This window comes from Cygnus atratus, chromosome 18 (assembly GCF_013377495.2).
Source record: "Cygnus atratus isolate AKBS03 ecotype Queensland, Australia chromosome 18, CAtr_DNAZoo_HiC_assembly, whole genome shotgun sequence".
NCBI lineage: Eukaryota > Metazoa > Chordata > Aves > Anseriformes > Anatidae > Cygnus > Cygnus atratus.
Window position 1 is genome coordinate 6,189,548 of NC_066379.1, and position 15,454 is coordinate 6,205,001.

The window sequence follows — 15,454 nt, forward strand, 5'->3', positions numbered from 1 at the left end:
GTAGGAGATGGGACCACTGAGTGATTAAACCTTTCAGCAGGTAGAGATTTGGATAACGTAAGGTCTTGTTTTCAACCCACTTGGGAAAAGTAGGAGCCCAGGTAATCTCAGTGTTTCTGTGAGTGGGCAAATTCCTGCTTGTGTGGAAACGATGAGAGTTCGGAGAGGTGGCAATAGTGTTCATTACTCAACAGCCCTCGTGTGGCTTGGCAGGATGTGAACTCCTTTTTTGGTTTCATAACCTATATGAATGCAGACTGCTCTGTGGTCTGATTCTTCTGAGTCCCTGTAGCTGGGATTTTCAACCATGCTCATGCTTGCCTTGACTCTTCACCTTCCAAAGACATTAAGAAATCAGCCATGGTTGCCCAGTGGGAGCAGGCTGAGGGCAGTGCCCAGTGGCATTGACAATCCTTCCCCAGGTGCTTCAGATCTTACTCAAGCCTTTGAGACTGCATTATCTGGGTTGGACTTGTTGCTCTTTTATGGTGTTCCCAGGGTTTGGTTGGCTTGGTTTGAGGGCCACATGCCTACTGTTGAGGTGAACAGAAGGCATTAGTGGGGTCTCCCCATTGTCACATCCGCTGACACCTCAAACCACTGTGTCGTTTGGGCTTCCCAGCCTTCAAATACCTGTGTGTTTCTTGCTGATTCTGTTGCCTTCCAGCACAGCTCAGTCTTGGATCCCCAGGGTACTGACAGACTTTTCTCTTTCCTTTTGCAGATAGCAACAGCAGCATTTTATTACATTTTTTTTTTTTAACGAGACAAACCCAGTTCTAAGTTGCCAGAAAACACAAGCCAGAGACTCTCTTCCCGGGGCAGCTGAAGGCCACAGCCATCCCCATCCATCCCTCCTGCTCCCTCGTTCTGCTCTCTGCCTGTGGGATGCTCCAGGGCGGTTCATGGTGCAGAGGATGGCTGCTGAGATGGGACCGGGCAGCTTCCACCTGCCGACCTGAAGGGACGGTGGTCACCGGCTCCCTGCAGGAACAAGCGTGCCGCACGTGGCTGGAGCACTGCACGGCCATGGGCCCAGAGACCACGCGAAGCCATGAACTGAAGGAGCCATGTGACGGTACTTCCAAGGGGACCCAAAATAAATAATTACACACGTTCTTTCTTGAGCAAGTGGTTGATTTTGGGTGCTGGGTTGGAGGAGCAGGGGGCTGGGGTATCGTGGTGGCTCTCATGGTCGTTATTTGCTTTTGTGTGCTGTTTGATGCTCTGTTTTCAGAAGGGAGTTTTGCTTACGTTGGTTGGAGGGTGTTCAGTTTGATATTTGCCAGCCCTGACTTCTGCCGGGGGTGCTCAGCATGCCTGTGGGTCTGGTCTGTGCTGCCTAGAGAGCGGCGATCTGAAATGAAGATGCTGTTCTGAATGTCTTGGTAGTTTCCCTTCACTGTGCTGGCCAGACAGCCGTCCCATGGAGCCAGCGTGTCTGTCCCATCTCCGGGCACTCAGCTGCAGAAGCAGGGTGTGAGGAGGGCCTGGATTTGCACCCAGGTGCAGCACCAGTAGGTCCCACAGCCAGGCACAGCAGAGAGCCTGGTCCGAGTGCCCTGATGCATCTGTGCTTAGTGCGTAGCCCAGCTCTGACCCACAGTGCTGGGTGTCTTATGCAGACCCATCACCTGTCTCACTGACCATTACGCCCAATTTATGAGCTCCTACTGCAGCGTTTTACGTATGAGCCCTGTGGATGGCTCCTGGTGGAAGGAGCTGGGGACCTGCAGCCTGCCAAGACCGCACCAGGGCAGTGACGTAGCCCAAGGCAGGTGGGTCAGCAGCACCTTGCACGCCAGACCCTGTGCAGGGTACTGGTAACATGCTGGTCCAGGCTGTGATGCAAACCTCTGGATTAGAGAAATGTCGCCCAGATCACCTTGGTGCTGGAACAGCTTCAGGTGTGATTGCAAAGCCACAAACGCATGGTGGAGCACCACCGGATAGCGCACAGGTTATTTACAGAGGTACAGCACTGCTCCGCTGCAGACAGCTGCAAAATGGATCACAGCAGGAATGAAAGTAGGGCTCTGATGACTCCTTCCACCCCTCTGCTTGTCCTACAAGCTCTGGAAGGTCTCCTGGATCTTTGAGATCCGGGCTGGAGCAGCTCATTGCTGTCGGTCACATCCTGCCCCCCCATTACAGCAGCTGTCTGAGGGTTCACCCGCTGCTGCAGAGCAGGACCTGGGCTCCTGCTGGTCCTTCCAGGGAGAAAAGCCAGGCTCAGCCTTTGCAAGACACACTGCCTGCTCCAGCAGGGCACAGGAGTGTGCGTGGGCTTAAATCCTGCCCCTAGGCAGAGGGCTGCTTGCTCGGTGCACGGGGAGCTGGAGGAACAGGCTCAGGTGCAGCTGGGTTTATCCAGCCTTGTCTCAAGGATGCACAGTGAAGGAATAACCTGAGCACTGCTAGCAGGCACCACGTGCTCACCCCTGCTCTGGGATCTGGCCATGCTCGTCCCTTTTTGGCTGTGATGGCTGTGCTTTCTCTTTCCTTGTGTAATGGGGAGCAGCACAGGCTGGAGCTATAATCAGGCAGCTTTGCAAAGGCACCTCGGGCCAGAGATGCCCTTTGCTTTTTTTTAAGTATTTTGTAAAAGCTAAAAAAAAAAGGAAGCTTTTAGATTTGAAATAAGTAGTCCTACATAATTCTTGGCGTGACTTGCAGGCAGAAGGGCGAGTGCTCACACGTGCTGTGCTCTCAGCAAGTCTCTGCAGGCTGAGGCTTTCCTCCGTCCCTCTCCGAAGCCCAGGCTGCCTGCACAGCCCTGTGTGCCTGGCTCACAAATGTCACAGCTCCCTCTGCCGGGACCCTGCCCGGGAGAGCAGGATGGGACCCGCTGCCAGCCCAGGCTGTGGGGCAGTGGGAACGCAGCGCAGAACCAGGATGGCCACTGGGACCCACTGTGCTCAGCACCATAGCCCCAGGCCTGTGTGCAGGTGAGATGGAGGTGGGCACCCCGGGGGTGTCTGGGGTTTCACGCTCACTACCTCTCCCTTTTTGTTTAGGACCACCCGAGCAGCTGCTGGTATCAAGCTGGTGCTGACAGGGGTACCGAGATCCCTCTCCCAACTCATCCTTCCTCCGGAGAGCTGGTGAAAAGGTTGGGCTGAAAGGGATGTGGCGGTACCTGAGTGCTGTGGGACAGGACCCCGCGAGGCTCCAGACAAGCCCAGAAATGCTGCAAAGATTGCTGGCCCCGAGTACAACGTGGTCACCTCCACAACTGCAGGGACAGACCAAAATTGAGCCATGGCACCAAAGCTCTTTGAGCTTGGGCACGTTGCTTGGCCGTGGCTCCTCAGGTTCTTTTCAGATCATCTCCCATAACGCACAGGGACACAGCCCTTGCAGGGCAGGATGCTCAGTGCCCCCATCCCGGGACATGTCCCCTGCATCACACGGTGCTGCTGATGGAGCTGGGCTCTGCTCATCCCTGGGACACGGGAAGGGTTATGTGGCTGTCCCCTGGCACAGCCTGGCCTTGCCAGGTGAATCTCGTCGGTGCTAATTGCATCTCCTCTGCAGCTGAGATCAACAAGCTCCTTTTGGAGTGGGTGCTTGTGAAAGCAGGGTGGAGGCCAGGGCTGGCACACCCTGGAGAACACCCTTAAATACCCTACCAAACAGAAACCCAGCCAGGCAGCAGGTTTCCCTGGCCCTGTGCTTCCAGCAAGCAAACACTGGTATCGCGCCTGCCTGGGTGGCCGGACCCAGCAGGGAACCCACGGACCCTTAATGCCCCAAGCCCCAAACCTCCCCATGCTGCTCCCTGTGTTAAATCAGGCTTCCCATCAACACCAGTGCCACAGGTTTAGCTTGGACATGCACCATCGTGGATGGGGGAACAAGAGATTCTGCACAGGAGCGGAGCCAGCATGGACACCCTGTCCCCGAGCTGCCTGTCAGGCCGGCCCCAGCTCCTCGACCGAAGGAGCATCACTCCCAGGAGCGAGGCTGAGGCCCCAGCTGCAGCATGGCCCCCACGAGGGCAATGTGCCAGCACACGCTGTCACTTGGTGCTTTTTTTCTCCCCCTGTCCCTAGATGTTGGGCCCCCAGACCACGATCTGGAAGAGGAAAAATGCAGCTGAGAGTTCTGGGGACGACTGAAGCTGAGCAGTGCTGCTGATGGGAACCAAAAAGACCATCGCCCACGGGACACCAGGTAGGTCCTACGGCCAGAGGTGACCGCACGGAGGTGGAGGCACCTCCCTTAGGCAGCAGCATCTCTGCCCGGTGCTCCTCGCCGCACCTGCAGCGGTGACCGCCGGCAGTGCCAGTCGGAGGGGTGACGCTGGGGTCCGGGACCTGCTGGGCCAGCGTGTGCGCCACTTGCTGAACAATTTCCTGCCCATCCCGGCAGGGATTCACTTCCTGGCCGTGCGGCTGAGTAACGACGTGCGTTGCAGGCAGGAGGGGGGTGGCCAGGATGGAGGCAGCACCATGGGGGGAGTCTGTGCCAATATGGCACCGATACGGCACCGATATGGCCAGGGTTGGGTGCAACGTCTTGCTGGGGGGTTATGATGGCTTTGGGACCCTCTGTGGCTGGTTCCCAAATCCAAACTGCCCCCTGGGAGGGGAGGGTTCATAAACGTTAGCAAATAACAGGGGAAGGCATGAATTTTGCCTCCCAGCATCCTGGGGCCAGAGCTAGCTCCCTATTACTGACGGCCCCAGCTTGCTCCCAGCTGGGGTCTGGGGGAACTGGGGAATGGCACCAAGCATCCCAGGGGCACCGGGGCAGAGCAAGGTGCAGGGCACAGCTCTACATCCCAATGCTTCTCCTTACATTGTGCCAGGGCTGGTGGGACTGAAAGTGCCACTTGGACACAGATCAGCCTGAATTTGCTGCCTTGCAGGGGACAGCGTGGGGAACCCAGCTGCAGGCTCGTGCCTGGCCGGTGATGCTCGGCTTTGCCATGGCAATGCGCACACGTGTGTGCTGTGGGGTTGGGGCTGCAGTAACCTCTTCCACTCTCAGCAGCAGTTTGTGGCTGTTTCTACTGAAGCATGTAAGGAAATGCCTCCAAGCACAGCTGTGGTGCTGTCTGTGGTGAAAACCCAGACCCTTGGTGCTCAGGCTGGGGAATAAGGGGTGCTGTGGGGTCTCCTGAAAGTTGGATATCTAGCTTTCTGCTGCCCATCTCCTTCCCCAACAGCACGGAGAGAAGGAGAGGTTAAGGGGCTCAGAGCTGGGGACCTCTGCCTGGGGGGATTTTGGCTGGGGTGGAGATGTGGCTACGCTCAGGTGCATGGCATTGGCCTGGATCCCTCCTGCTGAGCACCGTAGTGCTGCTGGGGATGACCGCACTTCAGTTTTCAGCACGTGCCAGGGGCAGGTCCCCAGCTCCTTTTGCTGCTTTTGCCCCAGGGGGAGGGCACCAGGCATCCCAAGAGCCCCCAGTGATGGTGTATGTCCCACATGAAGCACCCAGAGGTGCTGGGGCAGAAGCCCTGGGACCATGCTGGCACCCGCTCCTCGGTGGCCCTGGCAGCAGCGGGACAGGGAGGGTGCCCGGGTGAAGGCACGGGGTGGGCTATGGGACCACTTTAACCTCTGACAACATTTTTCCCCACTGCAGACACCAAGCTCTGGCTTGCGAGCGTTGCCTGATGCCAAACGAGGTCCCTGCGGGGCCAGGAGCAGGGGACACCCACCGTGCAGAGGGTGACAGCAGGGCCATCCGAACCCACCGCAGGACTGCACCGGGCTGGATCAGCAAGCACAGGGCTGCAAGAGGAACCCAAATCCACCCGCACCCACTCAGTAAGTCCTGCACGAGCATTCAAGCCCCAGTACTGGTGAGATTTCTTGCGGGTTGCCCCTGGCTCTCCCGGACCCCAGGCTGCGGTGCGGGGCTGAGTGCGGTGCTGGTCTCACCCAAGGCTGGCCCCTGCTCTCAGGAGGGGTAGGGACAGGTCTGGCTGGGCACAGCACCGCTTTGTTTCCCTACCATTGTCTTGTTGGCTGCATTTCTGCAAATCCTGGGGACGCAGAGGAGAGTGCAGGCACTCCAAAGAGTTGGCAAAAAGCCTGAAAGGAGTAGAGGAAGGATCCTGACCCCTGGCCCAGGCACTGTTTCAGCCCTTCTGTGACAGCCCCAGCCTGGCCCTTCTCGCAGCCGCAAGCAACCCCTGGGCTCAGCACCAACCCCTCGGGAGAGTGTGGCCACAGGCTGGCACCCAGGGCAGCCACAGACCACGGCAGAGGGGTCAGCCCAGCCTGCGCGCCCCAAAACCCCAAGGGTCCCCAGCACCACGGAGCTCACCAACAGCCCCGTGAGCACCCCATATTTCATCCACCACAGCCCCGTGTCCTACAGGTTTTGTGTTTCACAGCATAGCTCCCCGGCACGGGGGGGTCTCCAAGCACAAAAATTCTTTGTGAATTTGAGGGAAGAGCTGCAGCAAAGCCACCTGCACGGGGACAGAAGGGGAGATGCATGAGGCGGCCGCTCGAGCTGCTGCGTTCAGAGCCGGTGGCCCCATCCTGACTCAATAACCGAGCTAACGAGAGCCGCTGTCAACGAGTCCGCAGCTCCCCAGCCTGCGTGGGGAAGGGCGAATCACAGCGCCGTGGTGGAGGCACCGAGGAGGAGAAACTTGTTTCACTGACCTTGCTCCATCACTGGCATCCTGGCACTGCCGCGGCCGGGCGTTGAGGTGAGGGGCTGCGGAGGGGGGCTCGGAGGCTGTCAGCAGGGTGAGGGGCAGCGGGACCCCATCTCTGGCAGGTCGGGGACTCAGGGAGTTGGGGACACCAGCAGGATGGTGAGACCCCACTCGGCTGATGCTGCGCCTCGGCGTTGCCTTTGCCTGCCTCCGAAGCCTCGCTCCACCCCTCACCTGCTAATAAAGCCTCCGCCGCGCCGGTCCCTCCTTTGGCACTGACTCACCGGCTGACCCAGCCCAAGCCTTCAGTTGCCCCGCGCCTCCATTTTCTGACCTACAAACCAGGGCTGATCCCCCGTCGCGCTCCCGCTCTCTTACATAAGGCAGCCGGGTGCTCGAGCAAACCCTGCAGCACTTTGCAACCCACGAACAGCACCTACAAGCCCCACGGGGCATCGGTGGGTGCCCAGCAGTGATGCACGAGCACGGCCACTCGTGCCAACACATGCACGGGCCCTGACTGTCCATTTCTTGCATCCCGTGAGGATGCTGCGAGCTGGCTGCTGGTTGCACCTCCAGGTGAAATCTCCCTGTGCTCTTCCCCTGCTTCTTGCAGGGAAGGGAAGGTGAGCTGACAGACGTGTGCTGTTCTTGGCACGGCATCCTGCCCTCTCCAGCCCTGGGGAATGCCTTCGCCCTGCTGCCCTGGTGCCCCAGCCCGCCTCCAGCACCCCGAAACCCAGCTGGGCGGGTTTGGGATGCAAGCCAGGGGCTGCTGGGGTGGCGGCGGCGCTCTGGGCACCCGCTGGGCTGTACTGGGCTTGTCTGCGCTGCTGGCTGGGGAGCAGCCCTGGCCGCATCCTGCCCCTCTGCCCTGTGGTGCCTGTCCATGCGGTGGCCGTGCCCTGGGGGGAGTGTTCCCATTAACACCCCCCGCAGAGCCCCTTGGCATCGCCCTGCACCGCTGCACTCCCGGGGTGCTGCTGGGCAGCTGGGGAGGCTGAGTTGTGGGGGCGAGGAAGACGCTGGTCTCTGGGGAGGAGGAAGAGGAGGGTGCGAGGCTGGGGCACGCTGGGCTCTGGCTGCTCTGTGCCACTGGGGCAAAGCAAAGAGGACAGAGCATGGTGCCCCCTCCAGCTTCTGCCCCGTGGTGCCAGGTCCAGGCTCCCCATGCGCCTGTCCCATCTCATCATCCCCACACCAATGTTTCTTAAATTAAAAAATAAATTAGAAATTAAATACTGAAGCATAAATATGTAATCTGTTTGTTTATTTGCTTGCTGGCTTCCAGGAGAAGACGACAAGGACAGCTGCTGTGTGCAAAGCAGGGCTGTTCCCCAGGGGAAGGACGAGCACCCTCCTGTCCCAGCAGGGTCTGGGTGTCCCCAGGGGACAGCGGGGATCCCCAGGGTGTGGGACCCCAAGCTTTGGGCCCCGGGAGCTGCTGCGGTGCTGGCACAGGCAGGCGGGAAGCAGGAGGCAGGAGCTGGCCCGGCGCTGCCTGACGTAAGAGGTTACACAAGCCCACGCGGGCAGGCTGCTGGCAGCACCGCCGGCTCATTTGCTGCCAGAGCCCTGCTCCCACTCCAGGAGGGACCTGCAGGAAGGGGGGCAGCAGCCCGGCCCCCTCCTTGTGCTGGGCATCCCCTGGGGAAACCCTGGGGTTCATTGGCACCCCGGAGTGGGACCCAGAGGGATGGACGGGCTCTCCAGGGATGCAAAAAGGGGCTCTGCAGTGCACAGAGTGGCAAAAGCTGGTTTGGAGAGGGTTGGAGAAGTGGTGGTGTCCACATGCCATGGCTGGGGGTGGCTGGGGCAGGGGGCTCTGCCTGGAGCGAGTGGGTGGGAGCTGGCACGGAAGAGCAGGGCACGGTGCTGGGACGTGGTGCTGAGCGGCTCAGCCCCATTGGCAGTGTCAGTGGGAAGCTCCCGGCCGGACACCCGCACGGGGCGGCCGTGCGACGTGCCAGCGTGATCTGCCGTGCTCATCACCTCCTCGCCCACCGGCACGCGGGCGATAGATCAGCCCCAGGTATTCGAGGCAGCCAGCCCGGGGCATTACTCACGCCCGGGGCTGCGCTGGGCTCCAGGGGCAGGAATGTGCCGTGCTCAAACCGCCTCTCCCCAGGCAGCACCAGTCCCATGTCCCCGTGTCCCTGAGCTTGGGCTGGCTTCACCTGTGGGCAAGGGTCCAGGTGCTGTGGGTGCCTCCTGGGGGGCTTTGGGCTGCTAGGGTTTGTGGGGGGGGTCCTGCTGGCATGCAGCCCCTCGGGGGGGACCGGATTCCCCTGCCTGTCCCAGGCACCAGAAGGACACCGAGGGCTGGAGGAGGTGACACGGGACAGGCGCCTTCCCCTCCGGAGGGTGCTGAGCACCCCTGGTCCTGTCACCCCAAGGGCAGCTGGTGCCCTGGCAGCAGCATCTGGGCACGGCAGCAATGGGGCTGGCGGCTGAACAAAAGCACCTTCTTATGCTGTTTTTTTCCCCCAAACCATCAGGAAAGGAGCAGCATGGAAAGAAGAGGGGGAAGCCAGCAGCATTTTGTGTCTCCCACCAGCCCCAGCTGGCTGTGCCGTGGGCAGAGCATTCCCAAGGGATGGATGGGGATGGGTCTGACTCTACCACGCACCATGGATGGATGTCTAAAGCCACTCACGAGGTTGCTGTGGACACATTTTCTGGAAAGGTAATTTTTTTTGGACTGCTGGACCTCTCACTATGGGAAAGGGAGGCCTGGTGTTTGGCAGAGCAAAGGCCATGGGTATGTTTTTTGATGTGATGCACAGCATTCAACCTGTTTCTTTTGTGGGCAGTTTTCTCCCAGTCTGGAGCTGCCTGATAATAAATCCTGGGTGACACTTGCTTTCCCCAGCATGGTCGATGGGCTCAGGAAGCCATGGGACCATGTGCAGGCTGAACCCCGGGTTCTCAAAGGAGACTTCCCATCATCTCCCCGGGCACCGGTTTCACCCCTTTTCCCAACAGAGCCCGAACCTTACTCACTGCTCTCCCGGCAAACCACCCCGCTTCCCAAGGGCATCACCTGCGCCGTGCGGGAAGGTGACGTCCTGCTCAGGAACAGGGCTTGTGCCGGGCAAGGCGGCCATTCCCAGAACTACGTTATCTGTAAATCCCACTATCAGCTCCTTGCCGTGGCCGTGCCTGGCTCCAGCTGGCCGCAGCCCAGTGGGGATGTGGGGCAGCTCCGGACACCCACAGGCTCCTGGGGCTGGCGCTGCTGGTGGCACCTCGTGAGCCTGCTGCCTGCATTGGGGCAGCCTCCGGCTGTGCCAGCTGCCCGCTGACGCCAGTCCCACCGCCACGCCGTGGGAGGTCGGGCTTATCTGCGTCGCACCGGGCTTGGCTCATTGTTGATTGTTCTTTTTCCCATTCAGGAAGAAAGGAGGAAAAAAAAATCTGTTTTTATTTATTTTATTTTTTTCCCCTGCAGAGCTGCTATTTGATTCTCTGTTTCCACTGAGGCTCCATCCAGCTGCCCCTGTGCCAGCTGCAGCTCTTGGGCGCAGCAGTCCTGCACCCCACCGGCTGAAGGGCTCGATTTGGTGCTGAGGTTCTGGCCACTGCGCACCTAGCCATGTCCCAGCGACCCCTCTCCCCCTGCACCCTCCAGCCCAAGGACCCTCAAAGTTCAAGGGCTGGTGCTGTGCTCCCACAGCACCACTTCGGCACAGGCAGGTGCCAGCTGTGCCATGAGGACAGCGGTCCCCTGAGCCATGAGGTCCCGGTCCCCTGGGCTGGCACAGCAGCCACCGCTACCTGCCATGACAGCTCCTGCCACTCACAGTTTAGCCGTAACCTGGTTTCTATTCTAAGCCCTATATATATATATATTTTTTTTCCACGGCCTCCTCCCTTTCTTGCTTTGCCCCAGTTTGCCCTCCCGCGGGCAGGCACTGGGGCACGGCGGCTGCAGCTGACCCCGATCCCAGCCTGGCCTGGCCGAAGCCAGAAATAAAATCAAAAACAAAATCAGAAATAAAATGTTGCCTGATTCAGGGTGGCTCCCAATCCTTGGACTGGGATTACCGAGCAGCACCTTGCACGTGCCTGGATCAGCCCTAAGGGACGGGGGAAAGCCAGAGAAGTGGGGCTGGGGAGACTTTGTAGCTCTGCAACCCCCCTTGCAGAATTTAGCAGGTTTTGTGGTGTTTGCATCTTCCTAGGAGCCTGCAAAATGCCAGCTCGCTGTGCCTGGGGGATGTCTGCTTCGCCCCGTGCTCCCGGCAGGGCTGGGACTGATCTGCACCTCCCGTGGGCTCTGCCAGATATTCCCGCAGTGGACTGGGACCCGGAGAACCACGGCTCCAAAGCTGTCATTAAGCAGAGTCCCTGTTTTTCCAAGCTAACTGGTTTTATGGGTCTGGCTGTGCTGATGAAATAGCTGCCAGGTGGTGCGTGAGTTATCCCTGTGGCTGGTGAGGTGCATCCGAGCGCTCGCGTTAAACACAGCCTGCCCTCGGTGCGCTGGCACCCGCATCCAGCTCCGAGGGGCCACCCCTGCCCCAAAAGATGGGGGCTGTTCCCAGGGGTGCTGGGCTTGGGGCACTCAGCCCCTTTTCCCTCTTGCAAGAGACAGGAGCAGGCAGGGAGGACATGCCGGGTACTGGCTGGATGTGTCCCCAGGGCTACTGGGGACACGGGAGGACGTGGCCAGAACCCATTCCCAGCCGGGGAGAGCAGGGACCCGACAGCAAACCCTCTCCCCAGCCCCGTTGCCCTGACCATCACCTTCCTGCAGCGTCTAGAAGCAGGGAAATAGGCTGCTAGCACGCGAGACCTGCCGACACTGGATGCGTTCCTGGAGCCCGGCGCGGTTCGAGCAGCCCTTTGGCTCCCACCCAAGCCCGCAGCCCGCAGGAATGACACAGCACCTCGGCTTCCCACCCCGGCTGGGTGGCTCGCGCCCTTCCAGGGACGGCCCCGGGGGCAGGTTACATCACGGCCGCGCGTGCCCTGCCTTCCCCTCTGCCTGCCTGGCCCCGGGTGGCCTCGTGCTCCCCGCGTGGCACCGAGCTCCGCTGCGGTGCTGCGCACGGCACAGGGCAGTGCCCATCCTGGGCGTGGGGACGGCATCGTACAGCCCTTTATCTGGTGGATAGGTGCTGGGGGGGCTGCTTTGTTAACCAGCAGGCAGCTTTTGGGGTGTATTTTTAATGAGCACAAAGCTTTTTATCTCGCAGGTGTTTCTGGTTTCCGTAAGGATCCTGTTTGGCATCTCGTGAGCTACCAAAAGCAGTGATGGAGTCCAAGCAGAGGTTCTCGTCAGGGCTTATCTCTGTTTTCCTAAGCCCGGGCAAACACAACAACCCAGCCAGACATGTCCCGATACTCCTGGAGGAAAAGGCAACGGGATTTTGGTGCCAGGCTGTACCCTGCTCTCCTCACCCATGCCCCTTCTGGTCAATGGAGCTGACCAGGAAGCCTGGCTTTGAAAAATAAACTCAGCGAATGGCACCGCCGGCGGTGCAGCCGTGCTGAGCTGTGCCGGGCTCAGGAAAACTTCGCAGAGGGTTCAGGACCCCAGCATCCTGCAGGGTCCGTCCTGCCCCATGTCCCTCCCTGTGCCACCGCAGTGCCAGCAGGCTGGGAGCATCCCTTGTTCCTAGAGAGGGCCGAGGATGCAGCCCGGAGAGCCTCTGCCCGTGCGGAGCGGTAAAAGTTTCATGTGGGCGGCTGGTGCCGGGGACCTGCCCGTGGGGCTCAGCGCCCATCCGTGGGGACACGTGTGTGGCCGTGCTGCTGGCTGGGGACTGGGAGGGCATCACAGAGCAGGGGGGCTGGGGCTGGGCAGCGCTGTGTGTATGAAAAATGTATTTAATTCAAGACGACCATAGCACATCTCTCCCGCGTGCATCGTGGTGCTGATGGGGCCAAACGGCTGCGAATAAAAAAAACTGGTGCTGGCAACGAGCAGCCACCTCCCTGCTGCATCACCCCCAATATTCGGCCACCAAACGGGGCTGGAGCCATGCTTGGTGCCATCCTCACCTGCAGGGACCTGGATTTCCCTTTTTGGGGGGCAGGAGGGGATGCAAAGAGCGGTGCCCATGCAGAGCTGCGGGGTGGCAGGCTCGGCTTCACGGAGCGGGACGGATCCTGCAGCGAGCCCCGCATTGGGTAACACCTTGCCAGGCGGTGACGCCAGGGACCGAGGGGTGGGGGCAAGCAGTTTCGGTCGGGGCAAGAGCAGAGGCACACAACCTAATGATTACCTGCACCCTGAGCTGCTAAGTGGAGGAAGTCTGTGATTAGTTGACACCTCCAGCCAGGCTTTTGAAATTAAGCCGGGATGGAGCAGCGGGTGGATGACAGCTGCTTTATTCACAGCTGATATAAAAAAATGAAAACAAGGTCCCAGTACGGTATCAGGACATTCCAGTGGTGGCTGAAAGGGCCGGTGGTGAACACACAGTGAGTCCTCAGGAGGGATTTGGGGTGCATGTGGGCAGGGATGGGTTCTGCTGGTTTACACCCAGGTTCGTCTCTGCTCTGTCGGCATCTCGTGCTTGGCTTGCCATCGTCCTGCTGCCCCAGCACTGTCTGCAAACAGCTGGGTACAGCAGCAGAGAGGATATTTATTGAAGTTAAAAGCACGGCCTCGCCACGTCCCAGCAGGGCTGGGAGCACGTGGGGTGACCAAATGGACATGGACAGATCCTGCATCTCGCCAGCCCCTTCCCAGCCCCGCAGCACTGAAGGACACGAGCATCCCCTGGGACAAAGGGAGCCGGGGATCGGCCACAGGGATGCTCGGATGTTCACCCTTTTGGAGCTTCTTGCACCAATATTTTGGTGAAATGACCATCAGGGCAGGCATATGGTGGAGCTGTGACTCCCTCTGGTGCCTGCCCTGAGGCTTTTCAATCCACTGCTTGATAATTTTTTCATCCCGCAGCCCTCAGCCCTGGGGCTGGATGATTTGGGGCGCCTGGTGGATGCGCTGCAGCCCCACTCCCCAGATATCCCCCAAATATCGGGGGGCACCGAGCAGCTTTTGGGTGTCCCAGGGGCAAGGCTGGGCATTGCCTGAAGATGGAGCTCCTCACTCCGGGTTGGGGCTCGGGGTGAGGTTTGGGGCTCGGTGCTGAACCCGCCTGCTTGTCCTCCTTGAGGACATGTTGGACCCCAAAAGAAGAAGAGGATGAGCTTAATCTCTGCCTGCTGGGAAGGGGATGGCAGTAATTAATCCCTCATTAAACCAATTACCCAAATGTGTGCAGCCAGGGAAGAATAGGGGAAACCCCATCCAAACGCAGGTGTTAAATAGGGGATGTCCCCAGGGAAAGCCAAGCTGGGGGTGATGGGGGCTGTGGTGGTCTGTGAGGGGGGCACTGTGGTGCTGTCCTGGTGCTAGGAGCTGCAACCTGCTCCTTCATCCTGAGGAGGAGGACGAGGAGGGTTTGCAGGGCGGGTGGCTGTGGGGATGGAGATACTGCTCTGAGAGGTCTGCTCCCCTCCATCCCTGAGGTGTAAATGCTGTGGGTTTATGATCAGCTCATGGATTTGGGGCTGGAAATAGACATTTTGGTGGCTAAAGATTTTGGTGGCTTTGCCCTATGTGCTCCTGGGACCGCATGCTGGCCCCCATACTGTGAGGGGCTGGTGGCAGTGGGCAGCTTGCTCCTCCACGGCTGGCATTTGTGCTGATCCATGCTGTGTGCTGGGGGATTTGTGAGTCTTTGCTGTGTTTTTCCTACAAAATTGGAGGTGTTTGTTTCCACGGTGGGGGGCAATCAGCTTTTGCTTTCATCCCTGTGGTTTTGCTAGGAGCAGCAGGGTTGGGTGGTTTGGCCTGCAAGTGGTGGAAAATAAGACGTAAATGGGAGGTTTAAGTTCTCTTTTGAAAATAGAGCTTTGCAAAGCAGATTTAGGGCTGTGACCCTAAATCTGCTGGCGCTTAGCCGAAAATCCCTGCCCTTGCAGGGGGCAGGCCACCTCCTGGCTCCCTGGCAAGGAGGGAGGGGAGGTTGCTGGGGGTCTGTGCCTTTTGGGAGCTGCTTATTTCCCTCCTCCTGTGCTGGGGAGCCCTGCACATCTTTCAGGTAATTTATGAGCTTTTTGGGGTACCCACGGGGTGCTGGTGCCCACCCAATCTGAGCTAAAACCAGCCCAGCCTCAGCTGAGCGTCCTTGGTGTAGGGCTGAGTGCCAGCCCTGCTTGGTGCTGTGCTTCCCCTTGGGCTCGTTGGGCTCCAGCCCGCTCCGTGCCGTGGTTTATGCAGGCACGTATCCAGCAGTGACCAGAAGCCTCATTTTGGGTGTTTCTGTTTCCTACTGTTCCCCTTTCTGCTCTTGGGGAAGCTCCGCTGGGGATGGTGCCCCAGGGACATCTCTGTCCTGGGTTGTCTCCATCCCCTGGCTATTTTGGGACCCAAAAGCTGACCCATGAGTGCTATAGGGCTCCTACTCCTTCTGTGGGAGGCTCAGGAGCATAGGGAAGGGTTTTACAGCCTGCTTTTTCGTGTGCCCCATGTTGACACTGGGAAGTGGTCTCTTTGGTTGTCCTCTCCCACAGGCCGTCCTTACAGCTACTGCTCTCCTGTGAGCATCATCCTGGGCACAGCTCCCACCTTGGCTACAGCTTAAAGCAAAATGGGTAGGAAACTGTCCCCTGGAGCCTAAACTCTGCCTTTCCTCCATCTTTTCCAACCCACTGCTTGTTCTCCCACGCAGATGTGGTCCCTGGTCCCAGGACCATGCACACCAGCATGCTCGCCCTGGCTGCAGTGGGATCCTCTTGACTCATTTGGGGTTTGGACATGAGGCTGAGCCCCACCACTGCCTCTTCCTCCTCCGTCTCCTCCTGCC